Genomic DNA, 5,336 nt, shown 5'->3' with positions numbered 1-5,336 from the left:
TTCTAGCTATACATAAATGAAGGATGTGTGTATCAATCGCTGCAGAGACCAAGTTCTTTTCGTTGCATCCGTTGTGCAAATCGTTCGCTCTCACGCATCCTTCTAAGCAATCATTAGGGACGACAATTTCTATGTTTACATCATTGCAAATTTTTATTTTTTGTTGTTGATGTAGCATGGCAATTTCCCTGCAGCCGGCATGGCAAATTCTGAGCATTCTTTTTAGACTGAAATTCTGCATATATATTGCAACCATGACAAACCCCTGAAAACTCATGGAAATTACTCTGCCGCAGCATAAGCAATTTGCTGACAATGCTTTTATACAACATGACAATTTTTACTTTGAAATGGCAAATCCTTATACAACGGTATGGCCATTTTATCTGTTTTCGCATGACAATTTTAGAGCATTCGATTGGTGTTCTTTTTAGCAAACTAAAACGTTCGTTCCTTCCTAACTGACAGGGGAATTATCGTTCGTTCGGGTCACCCCATGGGGGAACTTCATATGTGTATTGACGTCTTTCTTCCCCTCTATTCCGGGAAAGAAAGTAATATGCTCTTGTTAAATATGATGGTGTTGTTAGATCTTAGTCGATTGAGATTTAATAAAGTCTTAATCAAGTGATAGAATATGCAAAATGGAAAAAGAATTTTTTTGCATGAAAGTCTCAGTCAACTGAGATTTAACAATCCCGTAAATATAAACACATAGGATATGGATGGATGCTCTTGGATGTTCCTTACTGGGGTCGGCGACGGTGGAGCTGATGAGCTGGCAGGTGACGCCTTTGGTGGTGACCTCGTCCCAGGTGTCGTGGCTGAGGGGTTGCTGCCAGTGGTTCAAGTCGAGGAGGTTCCTGCGCATGAGCACCACCTTCCCCTTGAGCTGCGGCGGCGTCATCCACCCGAACATCTTCCTCACGCTCTCACTCCGCTCCTTGGCTGGCTAGTTGATCGATCTACTAGCGCTCAGGCTGCTTGCTTGCTTTGGGACGAGGAAGCTCACGAGTGCCCTTTTATAGGAACCAGGGGTCGGAGGAGCGTGTGCCGGAGCTACCTCTGCGTGTTACACGCCTATGGTTGCCGTCGTTCTCTACGTACCCTGGCAGGCCCGCGTCGTCTTCCTTCCCGGCGTCCGGTTCTCGCAGCGACGTGTGGCGCCGGCCGGCCTCCACCGGTCGCGCGTTATCGCGTCGCTGCATGCGGACGATTCAGTCGATGCCATGCAAATAACCCATGTGAATTTGCATGTGCGTATGTGTGTACATGGAAGACCTATCAAGTGATCACAAGGCGACGGAGTTGAAGAAGATGCGTCCACCGTACGTACACCGTAAGTACTAATACGTAGTCCTGCCAGTAGTTACTTGATTAATCTAGTGGTTATAGCTTCTACTGGAATGTCTGAAAACGCAGGACCGGACGTACATACAGGAGATAAGGCTCGGGAACCAGGGACGATGGGAGGAGGAGGGAGAGCAGGAGAACCATACATTGATACATGTTATGTACGTGCGTGCTACTCAACGCTACTCGTCATCGCTGTCTAATGGCCTGCGCATTCGTCGTCGTCCGAACCATAGCTTGCTAGCTGACACTGTCGTCTCGTCTCTCGTGATACATGCTCCGATCTCGACTTGTACTATTGACTTCGGAAGTTCCTACGGAATGTCAAGGCTCCAGCTAAAATTAAATTTTTTTTTTCTATGGCTTCTCAGCGGAAAAATGATTTTGATCAGAGACAATCTTTTAAAAAGGGGCTGTGTTTTCTGTGGAAAGGATGAGACCATTGATCATCTTTTCTTTTCATGCTTTGTTGCTAAACTCATTTGAAGCCTAATTAGATGTGCTTTTGATTTGCGATCAGTTCCTGCTGATCTAAATGATTGCTTTGGGGGGTGGATAAAAAGCTTCTCTAAGAATGACAAAAAATTAGTTCTGATGGGCACTTCTGCCTTGCTATGGACAATTTGAAGATCTCGTACTGATATTATCTTTGATAGGAAAAAAAATGAATGATCCTCTAGGATTGATTAAACAGATGTGCAACTGGATTTTGAATTGGGCTGTGTTGCAGATAAAGGACCCAGGGAAAAAACTGTTGATGCCAGGGACAAGGCTAATAGAGCAGGTAGCAAGTGAAATATATAGGAGCTTCTCAAGGGCGGAGATTTGGCGTTCCAAGACTGGATGTCTAAAAAACCTGGTTGATTCACAAAGCCTATCCACTTCATCATATATGTCTCGTTCTCCCTCCGGTCCTTTTTAGTTTTCATATAAGTTTTGTCGGAAATCAAAATATTTGTACTTTGACCAAACTTGTATATAAAAGTATCAACATTCACAAAGTCAAATCAATATTGTTAGACTCATTACGAAATGTAATTTCATGGAATATATATTTAGTATTGTAGATGTTGATATTTCTAAATTTATATTTAGTCAAAATTTGCAAAGTTTGGCTTGACACAAATCTAACTGTGCGTATGTGTGTGTACAGTAGGCCTATTAATTTCTTTTTTGCGATCTAGTAGACCTATTAATTGATCACATGGCGACGGAATTGAAGAAAATGCATGAATGATTGTCCGGTACGCGCGCTCATCCGTACGGACGTACACTGCTGATGGCACTCCTAAGTAAGAGCATCTCCAGCCGTTGTGCCCCCCAGGAGGCATTTTTTCTGCCTCCTGGGGTTGCCCCGGCAGAAATTTTGCACTGGGGAGGAGAAACTTTCCAGCCGCCCCCACCCAAATACTCGCACACGCCGCTCCTGCACGGCCTCGAGGGAAAACTGAAAACTGCAGACAATGGAGAACGAATTCAGTTAGAAAAGGAGCAGCAGCCGAAGATCGATGCTCAATCCAGTATACATGGAGATCTAGGCGGAGATGCGTCAGAGGTGCCGGAGAAGGAGGCATTGGTCTGGTTGGCAGCCCGTAGTCGGGGAGCTCCCTGTCTTGACCTGGAGGCGGAGAAGATCGGGAAGCCGCCGGCGACTAGTAGATCGGGAGATCGGGAGGCGCGGCCTCGGGGAGGGGAGAAGGCAAGATGGAGGCCTCCATGAGAGGCGGCGGACGAGCAGGAGCGAGAGGTGGTGGCGGCGGTGGAGGGCCATGGCGACAAGCGCCGTTGTAACGCCCTCGATGCGGCTATATCTCCCACGTGTCGAAGCACGACTTAGAGGCATAACCGCATTGAAAGCAATGTCGCAAGTGAGCTAATCTTCACACAACTCATGTAATACATAAGGGCAAGAGATACATAGTTGGCTTACAATCGTCACTTCACACAATACATGAATAAAACATTACATCATCCAGATACACACAAGGTCCTACTACGGAACCAAAATAAAAGAAGACTACCCCAAATGCTACACAGATACCCGATCGTCCCAACTGGGCTCCACTACTGATCAACTGGAAACGGAACAACATAACGAACATGATCTTCATCGAACTCCTCCTAGAGCTCAGGTTGCGTCATCTGCACGGTATCATCGGCACCTGCAAACTGGTTTTGGAAGTAACTGTGAGTCACAGGGACTCAGCAATCTCACACCCTCGCGATCAAGACTATTTAAGCTTATAGGTAAGGTAATGGTATGAGGTGGAGCTGCAGCAAGCGACTAGCATATGTGGTGGCTAACACACGCAAATGAGAGCGAGAAGAGAAGGCAAAGCACGTTCGAGAAATCTATGATCAAGAAGTGATCCTAGAACAACCTACGTCAAGCATAACTTCAACACCGTGTTCACTTCTCGGGCTCCGCCGGAAAGAGACCATCACGGTTACACACGCGGTTGATGTATTTTAAATTAAGATCAATTTCAGGTTTTCTACAACCGGACATTAACAAAATCCCATCTGCCCATAACCGCGAGCACGGCTTTCGAAAGTTTAATCCCTGCAGGGGTGTCCCAACTTAGCCCATCACAAGCTCTCACGGTCAACGAAGGATATTCTTTCTCCCAAGACAATCCGATCAGACTCGGCATCCCGGTTACAAGACATCCTTGACAATGGTAAAACAAGTCCAGCAACACCGCCCGAATGTGCCGACAAATCCCGATAGGAGCTGCACATATCTCGTTCTCAGGGCACACTCAGATAGGTCAAGCTACGAGTAAAACCAGCCCTCGAGTTTCCCCAAGGTGGCCCCGCAGGCTGCCCATTTCGGACCAACACTTAGAGAAGCACTGGCCCGGGGGGTTAAAATAAAGATGACCCTTGAGTCTGCAGAACCCAAGGGAAGAAGAGGCTAGGTGGCGAATGGTAAAACCAAGGTTGGGCATTGCTGGAGGAGTTTTATTCAAGGGGAACTGTCAAGGGATTCCCATTATAACCCAACCGTGTAAGGAACGCAAAATCCGGGAACATAACACCGATATGACGGAAACTAGGGCGACAAGAGTGGAACAAAACACCAGGCATAAGGCCGAGCCTTCCACCATTTACCAAGTATGTAGATGCATTAATTAAATAAGAGATATTGTGATATCCCAAAAAATAATCATGTTCCAACAAGGAACAAACTCCAATCTTAACCTGCAACTAACAACGCTATAAGAGGGGCTGAGCAAAGCGGTAACATAGCCAAACAATGGTTTGCTAGGACAAGGTGGGTTAGAGGCTTGGCTTAACAATATGGGAGGCATGATAAGGCAAGTGGTAGGTATTGCAGCATAGGCATAGCAAAAGAGCGAGCAACTAGCGAGCAAAGATAGAAGTGATTTCGAGGGTATGGTCATCTTGCCTGAAATCCTGCAAGGAATAAGAACGAGTCTATGAAGAAGACAAACGGACGAAGTCGAACGGATCCTCACAACTCCGGAACGAAACCGAAGCTAACGAGGGAAACAACCCGGAAAGAAGCAAACAACATAGTAAACAACCAACACATAAACATGACATGATGCACAACCAAGTATGATGCATGTCCGATTTAAAATGCATGGCATGGCAAAGGGCACAAACAAAACTTACAAGTTAAGTGGAGCTCAATATGCAATGAGTTGCATATTAACGAAACACCACATCAATTATTTAGTTCTCTCCCGGTTAGGTACTCAACAATATTAAATGTTGGTTAACATGGTAAGAGGTGAAGCATAACAAAACTATACCATCTAAACAACAATTTAAATGGGGCCGGATATAACAAACAACAAATCCGGTAGATCCCCATATGCATTTAGTAATTAATGCAAACAACAATTTTAAATGTTTAAAAGTTGTTAACATGATGCGGATGACATGTGCAAGTTTATGCAATTATTTATTAAAAGTTGACAAGAGCATTATGAAGCATTTGTCACCGTGGTGGA

General features: G+C 45.4%; 1 pseudogene; it reads right to left on the bottom strand.

The window, feature by feature from the left end:
- The window catches only part of LOC119315366, a 4,493-nt pseudogene extending 3,501 nt beyond the window's left edge, over positions 1–992 (bottom strand).
- Positions 993–5,336: the final 4,344 nt, after the last annotated feature.

The sequence above is a fragment of the Triticum dicoccoides genome, chromosome 6A, assembly GCF_002162155.2.
Source record: "Triticum dicoccoides isolate Atlit2015 ecotype Zavitan chromosome 6A, WEW_v2.0, whole genome shotgun sequence".
Lineage (NCBI taxonomy): Eukaryota > Viridiplantae > Streptophyta > Magnoliopsida > Poales > Poaceae > Triticum > Triticum dicoccoides.
This window is presented reverse-complemented; position numbering and strand designations above follow the sequence as displayed.